The sequence below is a fragment of the Notamacropus eugenii genome, chromosome 7 (genome assembly GCF_028372415.1).
Source record: "Notamacropus eugenii isolate mMacEug1 chromosome 7, mMacEug1.pri_v2, whole genome shotgun sequence".
In the NCBI taxonomy this organism is placed as follows: domain Eukaryota; kingdom Metazoa; phylum Chordata; class Mammalia; order Diprotodontia; family Macropodidae; genus Notamacropus; species Notamacropus eugenii.
The window spans coordinates 103,354,898-103,374,130 of NC_092878.1; the positions used below are offsets into that span (position 1 = coordinate 103,354,898).

At 39.1% G+C, this 19,233-nt stretch overlaps 1 long non-coding RNA gene and 1 pseudogene across 1 annotated transcript; one reads left to right on the top strand and one right to left on the bottom strand.

The window, feature by feature from the left end:
- On the bottom strand, positions 1-14,760 carry LOC140515061 (uncharacterized). Its single transcript, XR_011970827.1, has 4 exons — positions 14,693-14,760; positions 7,997-8,066; positions 1,921-2,487; positions 1-191 (listed from the first exon to the last, which is right to left on the bottom strand). It is a non-coding gene; the product is annotated as an uncharacterized lncRNA (long non-coding RNA).
- Positions 10,446-11,177, top strand: LOC140513922 (acyl-protein thioesterase 1 pseudogene; annotated as a pseudogene).
- Positions 14,761-19,233: the final 4,473 nt, after the last annotated feature.

A 19,233-nucleotide genomic window follows, 5' to 3' on the forward strand; every position in this document is an offset into this window, starting at 1 on the left:
GTGATAAATTATTTCAATATTTAATAGATACCAATTTTGCACTACTCTTTCTTACCTGGGGCTGTAGAATATGCATATAAAAAGTCTGCCTCAACAGGTATTTTCTGCCACATTACATGCTCATCAGCAACATCAGCAACAGGGCCACTGTCTGTCTCAACACCACAATCTAATGCCTTTCCTCTGCATGCCTGGTTAAAATAAAAATACCATGTCTAAAATTAAGAGTGAATTTTTAAGATTTTGAAAATCATTAGAATGTTTCCTGGGCTTTAAATTCTAGGTCAGAAATGACTGGCTTCATTTTTTGTTTTTAGCTCTCTCTATAGAGAACAGGACAGCCCAAAGTATGGTCACATGGGATGGGGTCTCTACCGTCTGCTGTCTTTCCCAGTTGTTCATTCAGTTTCAAGGACTTCAAGGGAGAAAAATTTTTATCCATTTATAACTTGGCAAAAAAAATCTGATTTCATAAAAACACATGGTCAGGTTTTGATTTTTCAAGTCAGTATTTTTTTCTATCTGTTGCCTTCCAGAATCAATAGCCAAGTTTTTCAGAAAACTCTAATCCTGACTTGGTCTCACATGTACTAGACCATTTACCCCTTTGTGATTTTTAAGGGGGAAAGACATCTACAACTAAATCCTATGTCCTGTTATTTGAACTATATTAGCTATAAAACACTGTTATGGGAAAGTAACTTCATGTCGTGGTCAAAGTACATTTGAGTATTTCTATAAGATTGGGACTGGACCTCTGATTTCATTGATACAGGGAACTTGCAGGTAAGGAAACTCTCTCTACCAATGCAGGTTAACACTTCAGTCTTTGAGAGTGGCCTAGAACCCTGTGAAGTGTATTGATGTGCCCAGGGACAAAAAGACAATCTGAGTTAGGCAGCACTTGATCTCAGGGCTCCTGGTTCCCAGGCCAGATGCTCCCTTTCTATTTTATACATGAAAGAAAATCATAAATACCAGTTTTTGTCAGTGGACAAAATATCAATTTATCTTAGTTATTTAGAAGAATTTTTGAACAATCAGAAATAATTTATTATTTTAGGAATAGAAGTGAGTAGGTTATTAGCTTAGAATCACACAATCTCAGAAAAGAAAGGTGACTTCATGTCACCTAACCTAACCTACATCTGATCAGGAATCTCTTCTATTATATTTCTTGTAATTAATCATTCAACCTCTACTTGAAGATCTCTCCCAAGGCAGCCCAGGACACTCTTGGACTTGGACACACACACACACACACGTACACACACACACATGCACACATGCACACACATACTCCTTATACTGACGTAATTATCTGCCCCTCTGAAACTGCTACTCACTATCCCAGGTTCTGTCCATTAGGGCCAAGTATAATAGGTCTAACCTTTGTAGATGACATCCCCCCCAAATACCTGCAGACAGCTGTCTTATTTGTGTCAGTCTCATCCCCTCCACTTTAAGAATACACACAGGAACACACACGATGTAGATTTAAGTCCCTACATCAGCCTGACCACACTGCTCTCAATGTGCTATAGCTTTTTAGGATCCTTCCAAAAACATGGCACCCAGAAATAAATACAATATTCCAGATATGTTCAGACCTTAGTTTACGTTCTATACACTGATATGCCTACATACATGGTATCGGTATTTAACATGTATCTATGATGTGCCCACTCAATTGTCTTAAACATCAGACAATTCAGGATCTTCTGGATTTATTGTTGATGGAGATGACAGAGATAAATGGAAATCAGTAAACTAACAACTGAATTTCACTTTTATTTCTACCATTCTTTGTTTAGTGGAGGTTTCAAATAAGTTTCCAAATTAAGATCCTGAGAATGAGAAATCTAAAGGACTTTTGAAAACTCTACAAACTGAATAAACAATCCCCAAACAATGTTTTACCTGAATAATAAAAAGCTTTGGTTTTCCTGTTAGACTTCTACATTTATCCCCTTTAAAGAAATATGTTAGTTCTTTCAGTTCAATGGATCCATCCGTTCCATAGATTTTTTTTTCTTCACCATGACTTAGAATCACGCAAACAAAACTGCTCCTCTGACTGTGATCTTCTTTAGAAACTTGGAATATATTAAAAAAAACACACACACACACATCACTTCAGAATCAATTCTATGAGAACAATAAAATGAGAGAGGATTGGATTGGGACCTTAAGAGGTGCTCTGGTTCAGTTCTTGCTTTTTTAGAAGTGAGGTACATTTCAAGCATTCCACAAAGTTGGAATGTAAATTCATGTATAACTTTGCAAAATCTCACCCTTTCTTCCTGTGGGATATGTCTAATCATGAGCCAAACTTGCAGTCATTCTATAAGTTATTACCATTGTCCATTATTTGCTTCATTCGTTCACATGTCACATCTTTTGTTACCCTGACTTCATATTTCAAGCTCTCGAATGTTTCCTTGAGGTTTGCTCCATCTTTGTCTGTACGAAAACGAGTTGGCATGTCTGAAAAGAAAGAGAATGTTTATTTACAGTTTCAAAATAAACTGTTGTTTGAAGGCAGGTGACCAAAGATGATGATGCTGATAATAATAGCCAGTATTTCTTAAGTACCTACAATGTGCTGAGCACTTTGCTAAGCATTTTACAAATATTATCTCATTAGATCCTTACAGTAACCCTGGGAGGAAGGTGATATTATTATCACCATTTTACAGTTCAAGAAACTGAGGCAGACAGAGGTTAAGTCACTTGCCTAGGGTCACAAACCTAGTAAGTGTCTGAAGCTGAATCTGAACTCAGATCTTCCTGACTCCTGCCTCAGTGCTCATCAGTTTTGCAACAAGGCTTTAAAGATGTTGTCCAATTGGCAAATGGCTAAAGAATAAGACTGTCAGTTTTCACAGGAAGAAATTCAAGTTGGCCATATGAGAAAATGCTCCAAATTATTAATAACTAGAAAAATGCAAATGAAAACAACATTAAAGTTTCATCCCATACTCCTCAGATTGGCAAAGTTGACAAAAGTGACGATTCCCACACCTGTGGGAAAATGGGCATTGTTAGAGTAGCTGTGAGCCAGCTCGAATGTGGAAGTTTGGGATTTCCAGCCAATGTGGAAAGCAATTTGGAACTAGACTGCAAAAGTTTCTAAATCGTACATATTCTTTGGTCCAGTGAGTATAGACTCACTTCGCTACTAGGTGTATACACCAAAGAGATCAAAGAAAGAGGGAAGGGGGTCATGTGCACAAAAATATATTTATCAGCTCTTTTCATGAGTGTCATAGAACTGGAAACTAAGGGCTGTCTCTCAATTAGGGAAAGCCTGAACAAATTAAAGTCCATGAATATAATGGGATATTGTGACTGAGCTGTAAGAAATGATGAAGGGGACAGTTTCAGGGAAACATGGGAAGTCAGCCACAATACTGGGAAGATAAACACATCTGAAAGACTTAAGAACTGTGACCAAAATAATGACCAAGCAAAATTCCAGAAGACTCACGATGACACATGCTAGTCACTTCCTCATAGAGGACACAGACTCAGGCTGCAGATTGGGACATTAATTTTTTGGAAAAGGTCAATGCAGAATTTTGTTCTTCTTGAGTATGTATTATAAGTGTGGCTTTTATTCTTTCTTTTCCAGGAGGGAAGGGAAGAAGGACAGAAGATAAATTTTTGTTACCTGAAAAACATATATCTAATTTTAATAAAAAAAGAAAGAAATCAAGAGATCAGGTCAAAGGTGAAAACAATTCATAATCTGCTCTTCTGAATACAAAATCAAGCTCTAGTTGGATCATCTTAATAAAAGTTCTCATTATTCTCCACTAGAAAAACGCTATACCTACTTAGCAGTTAAAATAGTTTAGCTGACACAACATTTTGACTCCTAACCATATTAAATCTAATGTTCTCTGATTATTTCCCAAAAATAATAAAAACTCCTTTTTGTTAAGGACAAGCTAATGTGTTTCTTTTGCATTACCCGTGCCTAATACCCGGCTCAGAGCTAGGGATAGAGAAGGTGCCCAAATTTTTTTAATAGAAATACTAGCTATTGTTCTAAACCACATAACTTTGTTTTCTGTATCATTTAGTGTGCTATGCTCCAGCTGATATTTTCACTGCTAGCTATTTTTTAGCAGCAATAATATGTTGATCTTAATCTGAGACCCTGGGAGAATAACACCTTGGTGGTGGAGTCAGAACACTGAGACCCATTTCTGCTGTTCACTAGTTGGGTAACCTTGGCTAGGCCTCTCTGTGCCTCAGTTTCCACCTCTGCAGAGCAAAGGAGCTGGATCAGACAGTCAGTAAGGTTCCTTTGAAATAAAAGGTCATATGTGTCTAGTCTCAGCCATTTTGTAAATTGTGGTTAAATAATGAAATGATACTGTTTGGTGACTACCACCGAAAGAGAAATCCAGATGAATCTATAACCTTATTCACCTACAAAACTATTGCTTAATAGTGTGTTTTACTATATTAAAGGTCAGTTTCTGCAAAGGAAATAGTAGAACTAGATGATGATTGACCTCCCTTCCAATTCTATCTATGACCCTTTGATCCTTCTAAGTAAAGGCTGCAAGGAACTTAAATTTTGCCAGTAAAATCTCTTAAAGAAATGATCTGATTTCTCATTTAGCCACTAGTATTAGTGCTACTATCGATTCTCTATTGCATAACCAAGCAACTCTTGGTCATAGAATGTGGGGAAAATAACAAAACATTATGATACGCACCAATGTTTGAGTTAAAATTTTCATTAATGATTATTACACATAACCCCATTTCTGGATAATTCATTTTATAGCTGTCTGCTGACTTGGTACCATGGAAGATCTCTCTGTTTGGAAATGAAATAATATGTTCTATAGCCACAAGTTACTTTTGATATTGGTTTTTTCACAATCAATCAAAAACATTTTGTGCAGTTTTAGGAAAATTTTAATCAATTGGATTTAATTTGTCAATTAAACATTCAAGAAGAATCAGCTAATTCATTCAGATAAATCTGGTGAAGTCTTGAAAAAATTGCTCATAAAATCAACAGAAAACCTAGAAAACGTGCAGATAAGAATAAGTATCCAGTAAAGAGTTTTATTTAGGTAAGTTATTAAGGTGAATTAATTTGGCTGGTGCTTAATCATGGAAGAAGTGTTACAAATACAATAACTCAGTAATGTGGAAAAATTTGTTTTATATACAACAGAATATACCAAAGCTAGCACACAATTAAGAAAATGAGAGTTTTACACAGATAGATTAGATGAGGTCATCACAAATATTAAAATCCATGCATTTGATTCCAAAGAGGGCCCTTCAAGACCTCATGCCAAGCTAGGAAAGATATAACAATTAGAGAAAAAATCATGGACCCAAGAAGAGAAGTATAGCAGTATGGGAATATCCAGTGTTCAGTATCTCACTAGCATCCGAGGTCAAGACACTCTCACTAATCTCCATTCTCTCCCTACCTCTCCTGGCTGCTTGCCTGCTACCTGAAAATAACATCTATGTCTTCCCCATCTTCAAAAACACCCTTCCCTTGATCATCCCTGCTTGTTATCAGCCTACAGAGCTCCTCCCATTCATGGCTAAACTTCTGCCCTGCAGAAGGCAGTCTAAGATCTCTGCCTCCGCTTGTCTTCCTCTCACTCTCTTCTGAACTCTCTGATGTCCCACTAAATGCAATTTCTCTAACCTATTAATAGTCTCTTAATTGCTCATTCTAATGATCTTCTTAAAATCTGTATCCTTCTTCTACACTGTCAGATTTTCAGTGCAGTGTTCTCTTTCTCTATCTCTGTCTACCTCTCTCTTCTCTGTCTCTCTCTGTCTCTGTCTCTCTGTCTCTCTGTCTCTGTCTCTGTCTCACTCTCTCTCTCTCTCTCTCTGTCTCTCTCTCTGTCTCTCTGTCTCTCTGTCTCTCTCTCTCTCTCTCTCTTTCTCTCTCTCTCTCTCTCTCTCTCTTTCTCTCTGTCTCTCTCTGTCTCTCTCTGTCTCTCTCTGTCTCTCTCTCTCTGTCTCTCTCTGTCTCTCTCTCTCTGTCTCTCTCTCTCTGTCTCTCTCTCTCTCTCTCTCTCTCTCTCTCTCTCTCTCTCTCTCTCTCTCTCTCTCTCTCTCCTGGTTCACCTTCTACTTGTCTGATACCCCTTTGGCTGAATCTTCACCCACTTCCATTTACAAAGGAACTGAGAATCCCCCAATACTGTGTCATGGGCCCTCTTCTCTTCTCCCTCTAAACTACTTTATTTGGTGATCTCATAAGCTCCCATGATTTCAAAGTGATTTCCAGACCCATATATGCAGCTTTCCCCTGATCAGTCTTGATCTTTAACTGCCTCCTGAACATCTCAAACTGGATGACATTCTAAACTCAACATGTCCAAAACTCAGCCCTCACCTCTTCTTCTGTCTTTCTCACATCTCACATATAAGTCTGCTCCTCTCCTCTGACAGTGACACCAATCTGGTACATGCCCCCACATCACCTCACACCTGTGTTATTGAAATAGCCTGCTGCTTGATCTTCTGGCCTTAAGTCTCTCCCCATTCCTGTCCATCTTCCACTCAGCTGTCAAAGCAAGCTTCCTGAAATACAGGTCTGGCCCCTCTCCCCCAACAAACTTTAGTAGTTTACTATTACCTCTAGAATCAAATAGAAAATCTTCCGTTTGCCTTTCAGAGCCTTCCTAAACTGGTCCCTTCTCACCTTTCCAATCTTCTTGCCCCTTACCTCCCTATACATACTCTATATAGCCTATCAACACCGGCATCCTAGTTGTTGCTCACACAAGACCCTCTCATCTCTCAGCTATGTTACCTGTAGACTGAGGCTGGAAGGGCCCCTGGCTGAAGCTCTGAGCTGCTCCATTGCCCAGCTGGGCTGGTTCACTCCTCCTTAGGCATACAGTATTCCCAGAGACTCTCCATGCTGGGGACAGACTTAGTACAGGCATCTGATTTAGCCCTATTTCAGTTCAGAACTTTTAAAATCCAAAGAACCATGAGCCCCAGCCTCCCAGTAGCACAGACTGTAGGCCTGAGCCATTAAGCTTCTCTGGCTAACTGCATTTTCACTGGCTGTCCCCCATGCCTAGAATTCTTTCCCTCCTTACCTTGGCCTCCTTGCTTCCCCAGCTTCCTTCAAGCCTCAGGTAAAATTCCACCTTCACTAAGATACTCTTTCTGATTCCCCCTTAAAGATAGAGCTGTCTCTCTGGGATAACCTCTCCTTTATTCTCTATATATCTTGTCTGTACGTTACATAGCTGCCATCTAGTATCTCTCTCATTCGACTCTAAAGTCCTGCACAATAGGAACTATTTTTTTTTGTCTTTCTTTGTGATGCCAGCATTTATAAAGTGCCTGGCTCATAGTAAGCACTCAATAAACACTTGTTGACTTGACTTGTGTTAGAATTTGTATAGAGTATTTGATGTGCAAAAATGCTGAGTCATCAAAAGGTTATCTTTATTCAGTATCTTCTGTATTAGTAGGAATGAAAGCACCATGCCACTTAAAAACTAGTTATAGATTTAGAGTTGGATATAACCTTACAGGTCACTGAGTGAGGCTCCCTTGTTTTATAGAAAGACAAACTGAGGCCCAGAGAAGTAAGTCACTTACTTAGGTTCATAGACTTAGCGTCTATTTTCTCAGACTAGAAGAGGAATTTAATTTTGTACAATTTGAGGTGTTAGAGAGATACCCAGCAGACAGCTGGAAAAACACAGACTAGAACCACTGGGAAGAGATAGGCTGGAGTTGTCAATTTCAGAATCATTTTCATGGTGAACTGAAGATATGAAAATAGAGCCATCAAGGAAAAGAGTGAAGAGATAGCCAGGACACCAAGGACAGAGCCTAGCCAACTGGAGGTAGTATGGTGACTTTCTCTGTCAATTTAAGAGGTCACATTGGCATCACTTGTTTTATTATGTTTAATGCTAGTTATGAAGTTCTTTTCAAGAAGATCTAGAATTTTTATGGAAATACTTACAGTCCTGCACTTTGGATGGATTTTGAATCGACTGTGATTTCAGTATTTGCCATGGTGCTTCTATTACTGACTAGAATAGTCAAAAGAAAACAGAAAAGTTAATCAAAAGTACTCATAAAAACATCTGATTACTCATTTATGCCCCTTATTTTCCCCAGGCCCTAACAAATCATCTTGTCTTTCACAAAACTAAAGATTGTAATCATTTAGGAAACCAACACTTTCTCTAGCATAAAGGTAATGCAAAATTATAGTTCGTTTGTTCTTTTTTCCAAATAGTCAAATTGTTTGTGAAGGAATGGCAAAGGGACTCAGCTCTGCTGGTGAATTGAAGGATATCTTCAAAATATCTTTCCAGAAAGAAAAAAGTTGTAGTGCAGAAATCGTAAGAAAATTCCTGTGAAAAATAAAATTCATCTCACTGCCTTCCCTCATAGAAAGGAAGCTATGAGTTAAGAACCTGAAGAGCTTTCCCACCAAGGATCCTGTGTTTTAAACAATATTAGCACTACTTGATGTAAAGAGATTGCAGTTGTAATGAACACACTGGCAGTAGGACCCTGGACTTTTTTAGGGACTCTTAACTTCTCACTGCCCTGGACAACAAAGTGGGAGGTGCCCACCTGCATCGGTAGAGGGGTCTTCTTCCACAGAAGATCCCTTTATCACTTACATCCCAGGTCCTCCCCCAAAACCCCTTATCTGCTAATTATAGTTTTAAGCAACAAGCAGCTCTAAGAATTTTTCTTCAAATGCCACATTTTTTTTTTCTCTTTTGGTAAAGGTGAGTGGTAAATACAATGGACTTACAACCTATCCGTTCTCAAATATAGACTCTCACAGAAAAGTACACAAATATCCTTTACATGATCTTACCAGCATTTTCCCATAGAGTAATCAGCACCCTAGATAGAAGAGTATTGATGAGTAACATACTAACATCTATATATTATCTAAAGGAATGATGACTTCCTTTCCTGCTGAAGTCAATATGCATTTATTTAGGAAGAGAGATCTCATCATGAAGGCTTGAGGGAAAAGTCTCCCATTAGAAACATTTGCTCTTTTAAAAAATTATATCATATATCAGAAGAATTAATAAACAGAAATAAGGCAGATGGTTAAAAGGTTATTTCTGCTTTAACATTTCTGTATCTGCTCTGAATGATCAGTTATTAAAGACATTTCAGTTAAAACTGTACCTTCCTTTGAAGTCATATTGATAGTTATTTTTAAAAATTAAATGGTTACTGGCAAAAGCAGTTTTGAAGATGCCTCACCAAGCAAGGTTTACCAGTCATAACTAATTGAAGAATGTAAAATCTCAAAATGAGATACAGATATATACAATGCTTCCTGTACATATGAGTGAGGATCACTCATATTATACCTTTTATATCCTCTAGATATATTCATGATACTAGTGTTGTGTGGAATTACAATGGAAAGAATGTAATCCTCAGGAAGAAATTCAAATCAGAGCAAAGTGCCAGGCCAGACAGTGAGGGACATACAAAGTTTAATTCAGTGAAGGGCACCTGTAGCAGAGGTTCCCCAAGTGTGTGATACCACCACCAGAGGCTGCTGGAATGATTGGGGGTTGGTAGTAGCCTCAGGTGCAATTGGGGGGTGTTGAATAAAAATAAGGGAGCAGTGGAAGCATAAGGAAAGAAGAGAAGAGAAGAAAATTTTGAACAACCATTTGACCAGGTTTCATCTGTTGTGTAACAGAGTTAAAGTCATAGTGATTACATTATTTTCCCAATAAACGCACAAAATGTAAGTTATAACCCATAAGTGGTCAAGTTCACAGACAGGTCTTTACAAAGAAGTGTTGGCAAGTAAGCATGTTGTGCATTGTCAGAAAGTCCAGCATGTGTCTGCAGGAATATATGCATGTAAGGACTTGTTTATAATGATACCATACGGTTACATGATGCAATATTGTGCTATCAAAATTTCAATGAAGAATAAAACCCACAAATTGGCAATAAATTATTAAATTTAAGATGCATCATTTCAAATTTTTTTAAGAGGGTGTCTGGGATTACCAGGTATCTGAATTCGATTTCTTTGAGAACTACTGAGTCAGAGGACTACAGAAAATGATCATCTTTTTTCTCATGCTGATCAAGTCACTTAGTTCATTGTAGGACACTGATGGTGATCGACTCAGTTTGTATCTCCCCCATTTCTCCTTCTTGAAGGAGTGCCATTATCAGCTAGTGTTTCTGGCGCTATACGTATCATGGTCCACATCAATAGAAGTACAGAGCTGAAAAATTATTTGTTATGGCCCCCACCCCCGGCGCCACCCACTCTCAAGCCTGGGCGAGCGAGCCTGGTCGAGGGAGCGTCGGGGAAACGATGCTCGAATGCCCTCTGTCACCAGGCCGTCCTCCCTTGCTCCCTTCCAGTTCCGAAGCGGGTTGTCGCTGGAGCCCAGTGTATGTGCGGTAACAACATGTCGGCGCTGCTCCTCGCCATAGTGCCCGCAGCCAGGAGGGCCAGCGCCGCGGGTGTTTTTCTTCATGGATTAGGAGATAGCAGGCATAGATGGGCAGAAGCTTTTGCAGGCATCAGAAGTTCACACACCAAATGTATTTGTCCACTCGCACCAGTTAGGGCTGTCACCCTAAGCATGAGCAGGGCTACGCCTTCTTGGGTTGATATCATTGGACTCTCTCCTGACTCACAAGAGGATGAGTATGAAATGAAACAAGCTGCAGAAAATATTAAGGCTTTAATAGAACAAGAAGAGAAGCATGGAATTCCATCTCGTAGGACTGTTTTCGGAGGATTTTCTCAGGGAGGAGCTGTGTCTTTGTATACTGCTCTTACATCACAGCAGAAATTGGCTGGGATTATGGCCCTCAGCTGTCAGCTTCCACTTCGATCTTCATTTCCACAGGGTCCCATCAGTGGTGTTCATAAAGATATTTCTATTCTCCAGTGTCATGGAGACTGTGACCCTTTGGTTCCCCTTATGTTTGGCTCTCTCACTGTTGAAAAGCTAAGAACCTTGGTAAATCCATCTAATGTAAGCTTCCATACCTATGAAGGCATGATGCACAGTTCATGTAGCCAGGAAATCTTGGATGTCAAGCTTGATAAGCTCCTACTGACATCATGTAAGAGGCCTTCTATAGAAGTACACCAGCATCACTGTAGTCGGGAATAAACCTTTTCACACGCCCAGTCCTGAAACTTCACTTCTACTACTGAAGTGTTACTACCAATTGGCAAATACATGCCAATAATACAGACGAAATAATGTCTCTTGGGAAAATTATGGTCTTTCAAGTTTCTATACATATATCTGTATGATATAAGTCATAAAATATACAAGTATTATAACAAATGAGGCAGCTGAGTTGTCTCCAAATGTAACTCAGCAGACTAAGACAAAACACTGCAGCCTGACTCTTTGGATGAGATCATTCCAAACAAGTGTTAGTGCTTAATGAAAACCTGTTCAGGTATAAATGAGCAGTTAAAATAGAATGACTTCATGCATGCTGTGACTCAGTGTAGGGATTTGCTCCAAAACTGCTTCGTCACCGTGCATCTTTTCTGTACTTTTATATATGTATTCATATATGTGTGTGTATAATTCATAATAAGAATGAGGTGGTATTACATTATCCCTGAAAATATGGGATAATGCTTCTCATTGTCAGTGTATAAGTAATATCGTGCTCTTCCATCTTAATGGCCCTTCTGCTTAGAGACCAGGCTCTGTTAACCTTTTTTCAAAAATCATTTTTGTCTCATTTTTCCTCTCGGATAATGAAACTCACTCTTCCCATATTATCCCTCCTAGCAGACCAAATATTTTCTTCATACCAAGGCCTCTGGTGTTAATGTGTTGCTGTGAATTGATACCCTGAATCAGACATATGGTACATTGGATACATTTATTTGATAGGAACAAAATACATTGTTTTTAACTTTCAAAATTGCTTATTTCTTAAATTGTATATTAATGCAAGCTAAGATCCATTTAGGTCAATAAAATTTACAGGTTGCTTAATGAGAGAAAATTCAAGATTTTATTTTGCTGTAATCAGCTGGAAAATATATGTTGTCATTCCACATCAAGTAGTTTAAATGCTTCCTGGATTTTGGTCCTAAAGGATTTCCTTTACTTTGTTGATTGGAGACTAATAGAGTGGAAATAGCTTATTTTCCTTTGTGAAAGGTAATGTTTTGCCTTGTTAGAGCAAGTTTTTATATATCTGAGGAATGTACCTTTAAGAAAACTCAACAGAGAAAAATGCTAAGAACCTTTTATTCATACCTCCATATCCTGGAACATTTAATCATCGTTTCAATTCTGAAAATTCCTTGATGATCTTCAAGTTGATGACAACTCTCAAATTTGTTATGAACATGAGTTAGATGTTTAATTTCAATTACTTTCCTGTCATGGATATAGGAATGCTTGAGTTTCAGTAGATTAATTTGCATTTGAGGTTCTCTGTTTTATAGATAGATTCTAAACCAAGCACTGTCGAAAATTCATTAGCCATTACCAGAATTTGCTGGGGTTTTTGTTTTTTTTTTTATGGTCAATTCAGCAATGTGAGATTCTGACTTTTTCAAATGCCTTTTTAGAATTAATTTTTGTGCAAACATAAAAAATTGATTTTTATATAGATAATAGTCTCAGATCATTTGGAAAATTATTAAGAGGCAAATTTGTTAATGAGCCAATAGGACTGTGTAACTAGTCAGAACCCTATAACTACCATTGTGTTATTAGAATACTTGAAGATAAAACAGAAAAGTATGCGTGGGGTTTTAATTGTTCTATTGTATTGCTATGTTATCAATGCATCTTTATTAAATAGGGGCTAATTAACACATAATGGAAATAATTTAGTAATGTCCTGTATGGAATGTTAATAATCAAACCATAAGGTTAAGGTACGGGATTAAAAATTTAAAACAATCATTTACTGAATCACTTTATTTTGAAAAACATTAACTGTTTTAGTTAATATGGAAATCAGTGAGATATTACTTTATTTATGGTAAGAAATCTCTTACATTCCGCTGAAATGTTTTCCTGTAGAGGGAAAGATGTACATCTTTTTCACAGTTTCTCTCAATGTGAAATAAAGTTTAAAGCTGACATTTTTGTGAACGCTCTTTAAAAAAAATTATTTGTTATTACTCGAGGGAAAAAGCAGTATATTGAGCTCTGGATTTTGGATTAGGAAAAAAAACAAACAAACACCTGGATTACAAAATTTACTAGAGTTGAGACCATAGCCTAAATCACCTAATCTCTCTAAGCCTCAGTTGCAACCTCTACAAAATGGTGATAATATCTATCTCATTAGTTCATAGGATCATAGATTTATAGCTGGAAGGGGTATAGATCTAACCCTTTCACTTTGCAGTTACGGAAATGATAGCACAGGAAGATAAAGCCAAAGGTTCCACAAGTACAGTAAGGGAAATTATGCTTTCAGTCCTAGTCCTATGACTTAAAAGTATAGCATGTTTTCCCCTGCACCACGTTGCCTCTATCCTGCCATCTTTCATCCAGGATTGTTTTGGTTAACCTAGTAAGAGACTAATCAATTCACATCATTAAGGAAAATGTTATGCTATTTCATTATGAAAATTAAAATTATTAATTGCTTTGTTTTCTCTGGTTTTGTTATCTATTAGTGGAGTTTATTGGAGTGACACAGAAAAATATCAGGGGAGATTGCAGAGTGGTTTTGGGAAAACGATTTACTGCTGCAAAAAAATGGGAAAGAGTGGTTAAATACCCAAAACTAATGGTTGTGATTGAATTGGGTCAAGGAGCAATCAATCTTTACTTCATGTTGGATGAAAGTTCAACATGCTGTTACAATATGCCCTGAAATTCTGTTTTCACTTCCTCAAACACTCTGTGCAAACTGGGAAAAGCAAAACCAAAAGTCAGAAGGGTACAAAATACTCAGAACCAAGGTGAGAGATGTATGTATTCTGCTTTTGCATAGACAGCACTTTTAAGCCAAGGGTTCAAGTCACTACCCTTGGACCCTGGATACTCTTTGAGGAATACATAAATCTAACCTGACAGTCTTCAACTGCTACCTTTGTTGCATTTTTATATTGTTACAATAACCCTCCATAATTCAATTCTTTTAAAGATCCTGTTTGCTACACACCTTCAAACTAAAATTTCCTAGAAGTCTTAGATACAGTTAGTTAATTTTTAAATATGGATAATATCTTGGAGGAAGGGGGAAAGGAAAAAAAAACTGTTGTTTGAACAAATAGAAGAGGAAATAAATAACCCCGTGGACGATTGGGCTCCATTAGATAAACTTTATGGTCTGAGAAATTTCAAATTGCCCTGTTCCCAAAGGTAAAATTGTTTGTGTGCAAGTATGGGCTAGGTATCATAGATACATGCAGGGAGAGCTGCAGTACCATTATAGGTATTTAGCAGAGCCCCTTTTACAGGTAAGAAAACAGACTCATAGTCCTCTGATTCGAAGCCCCTTGGCTCTTTCCATTTCATCACCCTGTGGAAAAAGGACAAGGACACACACACACACACACACGTAGCAGCAGCAGCAGCAGCACCAGATAGGTGCCACACTCAGAAGGGAAAACAGAAGGTGCAAGGTGGCTCCCATTCGAGGATCCAGTAAAGAGGTAGGGGGGGTTGGTGAGTGCCGCACTTACCTCAAAACGACAGAAGTCTGGAGTAGTCTGTACTGTGTGTACTGCACAGCTGCAACCACAAGTATTATAGCAACCACCTGGGAGATGGGCTAAGCCCCACCCCATCTGTCCTACCCAGGCAGAGCCCTGCCCTACCACTCCTCTTTGCAGGAAGGACCTAAGGACCTGCCTCCCTTTTGAAAGATAAACCCTACCCCCAACCTTATGATTCCAAGGTGAGCCTACTTCTCTGCCCCATCATACTTCCCTACAGACAGCTTAACCCCTACCCATTGCTGCTACTCCAAACCAGCTTTTGTTTCTTGAAATATTCTGTGGAGCTCTTTCTTTCATCATGGTTTTCAGGTAGTTAAATAATTCTTAAATTATCTCTCCTAGATCTATTTTCCAAGTCATTTGTTTTGCCAATGAGATAGTTCACATTTTCTTCCATTTTTCATTCTTTTGACTTTGTTTTATTGTTTTTTGATGTTTCATGGTGTCAGCTTCCACTTGCCCACTTCTAATTTTTAATAAATTATTTTCTTCAGGGAACTTTTATACCTCTTTTTTTTTTCTCTGGCTAATTCTGTTTCTTAAGGAATTCTTTTCCTCAGTGAATTTTTGTTCCTCTTTTCCCATTAGGCCTCTTCTGTTCTGCTTTCACACTTTTTTCTTCTCCCTCTCTTTCTCCCTCCTTCCCCCTCTTTCGTTCCTCTCCTCTCTATAGATACCCACCTCTTTCTGTGTGTTTCCATTCAGTCCTCCATCTGTCCTTTCTTCTCCTTCTTCTCTCTGTTTCCTTCCTTCTCTCTCTCTCTCTCTCTCTCTCTCTCTCTCTCTCTCTCTCTCTCTCTCTCTCTCTCTCTCACACACACACACACACACACACACACACACACACACACACACACACACACACACACATAGACACTTCATTCAACCACCTCCTGTTGCCACTAGGATCCAACAAAACTCCCCTATTTGGCATTTAGGACACTTTACAACATGACCTTTTCATACCCTTCCAGTATTACACTATTTAAATTTGTTCTGAGTCATTCTGAGTGGCCCCATTTTTGTCTGGTTTTGTTTGTTTTCTGGGAGTATTAACCACTCTGTTGGGAAAGGTGGGTACTCTGATCCCATCCCTTTGCCTTTGTTTTTTTTTTTCAAACCTGCTGTTTATCCTTCATTTTCAAAGAGGATCTTTCAGGTTGAGGTCTTGACTTATAAGTGAATTGGACTTCAGTGAGGCAAAGTTGTCAGTCTCAATCTCACTTTCAGAGTCATCAAAGTCCACTGGCAAGACAAAAGTTGAGGCAACTGGTGTTGGCCTAGGAGGTGGTGGATGACCTTGGCATCTTCTATGTCTCACCAAGCTCTAGGAACTCTGCAGCACCTGTTTCCTTTGCCTTCTTGGCTACTGGAACAAATTGTTCTCATCTGCCTATTCTGCCTGTGGGGAAAGTCTTCCCATGTGTGGGGTAAACATCCCCCTAACTCAATGGATGAGGACTATCAACCACCCTCAATTTGATTTAGTCCATCAGCTGAAAGGGTTTTATCAAGATGTGGTCACTTGGAGCCACAGGTAAGAGTTGAGTGACAAGCTGGACACCAAAGATGGATGAGCAGCCCTGAAAAGGGGTTGGCAAGACCACCCTCCTGAGATGCTAGTCCTCAACACTCCATGTACCTTCTTGTCAGCACTTAGTCACATGCCTTTTCCTTTCATCCCATCCCCCTCATCTCTAATCTCATTTCCCTATGATGTGGCAATGGGGGAGACACTATCACCTACCCCATTTTGGAAACCTGTACCTTTCAGGATTGTCTTGTACAGATGAACTAACTTTTAATTTTCAAAAACAAACAAAACCACTGACTACTTAATATAAGCCTCTAGACTAATGCCATACCTCTCACAAGACAAAAATAAATCTTTAAAAGGAGTCTATTAAGATTAAGATGGTTCAAGATATAACTTCAAAATTTTGGGTATAATTTCATAATTTTCATAACTACAAATCATCATATAAATCCCTTCTGTACTATAAGCAAACTATCCCTCCCTGCACTTTGGTAGTGAGTGTTTGTGATGGAAGACAGGATCTCAGTTTTTCAGTAAGCCAATTCATCATTTTAGAATTTTATAAGATTTGGAAGCTTCTCTCATAGGGCTGACAAGATTTTATGACCTTTCCCCCAAAAATGGCCCCAAGGAACCTGGCAAGTTGACAGTTAGGGAGATCTTTGCAATCTCTGTCTCTGTCTCTCTCTCTGTCTCTGTGTCTCTCTCTCTCTCTCTGCCTCTCTCAATTAAAAAGAGTTTATTAGTCACTTCAAGGCAACAAGACCTTGAGAAAAGCTGGGCCATGGCAGCTTACCCTTACACAAACACACACACACACACACACACACACACACACACACTTGCACCAACTCTGCTTTTATAGACAATTTTTCTTATTAAGAGCAAGACAATCCTGATAGGTACAGGTTCCCGAAGAGGGATGGGCCATTGCTTCTCAGCTCCTCTCCCTTTGCTACATCATAGACATGGGATGAAAACCTTGTGTGGATATAGTACGGCTATGTGTGGACTAGCAGGTAATACAAAGGGCAAGTGGATGCATCAAAGTACACACCTCTCCCAACAGACCAGGTGACACTTCTCCCAAGACCCTGGTGCACGTGACCCTGAAGTTAAGCAAGAATGGGGACAATGGATTCACTCTGGCTGATTCAGCACAATTTCAGTCACATTTTATTTCTTCTCCTTCTGTTTCCTTCACATGGGTTCTTCCCATGCCTGGAACACTCTCCCTCCTTACCTCAACCTCTTGTAATTCCCATTTTCTTCAGTTATCTAGAATATATCAAGCACTTAGTATATGCTAAACTCTGGGGACACTGAGAAAAAGAAAGAACAATTTCTGCTCCCCAGGAGCCCACAGTGTAACGGTGAAGACAACATATGAACAACTATATGCAGACATGCCACAAACTGGGTAAATTGGCAGTCATCTAAGGGTGGGTTGGGAAAAGTTTGAAGAAAGTGTGGCTTTAGTTTGAAGGATTCCAAGAAAGTCTGGAAGGGGTAAAGAGGATGGGGAAAGTTCCAGGCATGAGGGAGAGCTAGAGAAAAAGGCTTGAGTTGGGACATGGAGTAGCATATGTGAGGAATGACCAGTGACACTGTATTGGAGAGAATGACCAAGGTATAGAAGGACTGGAAAGGTTGGCTAGCACCAGGTTAAGAAGGACTATGTGCCAAATGGAGGATTTTATATTTCATTCAGAGGGAAATAGGGAGACAATGGAGTTTAAATGTGTGTGTGTGTGTTTGTGTGTATGTGTGTGTGTGTGTGTGTGTGTGTGTGAGGGTGAGACCTGTTTGTCCTTAGCTTTTGGAAGATGGATGTGACAGCTGTGTGGAGGATGGACTGAATTGGAGAGAAACATAAAGCTTCAAGACCAGTAGTCTGGAGTGAGGTGACAAGGACTTGATTCCTTCATGTCTCACCTTAATTGTCGTCTTTGTGAAGTCTCCCTCAGTTTTTAGGAAACCCGCTCCCAACGCTACCTTAACTTCACTTTGTTTATACTCAGGGTAGTTCATCCATGTCTAAGAAGGCAGTGTTTAACTCCATCAAAAGTAAAATGAAAGTAAAGCTTACAGAGAGGTAAGATTCTTGGCTGAGTAAAAAGACAGATGAAATGCAGGGTTTTTTTTTTTTGTTTTTTTTTTTAACATTTATTTTCACACAATTTTGGGTTACAAATTTTCTCCCCTTTTATCCCCTCCCCCTCCCCAATCCCAAGCATTCTAATTGCCCCTGTGACCAATCTGCTCTCCCCTCTATCCTCCCTCCCTGCCCTTGTCTCCGTCTTCTCTTTTGTCCTGTAGGACCAGATAGCTTTCTTGACCCCTTAACCTGTATTTCTTATTTCCCAGTGGTAAGAATATTACATTTGATCCTAACACTTTGAGTTCCAACTTCTTTAGCTCCCTCCCTCTCCACCCCTTCCCTTTGGAGAACAAGCAATTCAATATAGGCCAAATCTGTGTAGTTTTGCAAATGATTTCCATACCAGTTGTATTGTATAGGACTAACTATATTTCCCTCCATCCTATCCTGTCCCCCATTACTTCTATTCTCTTATGATCCTTTCCTTCCTCATGAGTGTCGACCTCGGATTGCATTCTCCTCCCCATGCCCTCCCCTCCATCCTCCCCCCTACCCTGCTTGTGCCCCTGTCCCCCACTCTCCTGTATTATGAGATAGGTTTTCCTATCAAAATGAGTGTGCATTTTATTCTTTCCTTTGGTGGAATGTGATGAGAGTAGACCTCATGTTTTTCTCTTTCCTCCCCTCTTTATCCCTCCACTAATAAGTCTTTTGCTTGCCTCTTTTATGAGAGATAATTTGCGCCATTCAACTTCTCCCTTTCTCCTCCCAATATTTCTCTCTCACTGCTTGATTTCATTTTTTTTTTGAGATATGATCCCATCCTCTTCAGTTCCCTCTGTGCACTCTGTCTCTATGTATGTGTGC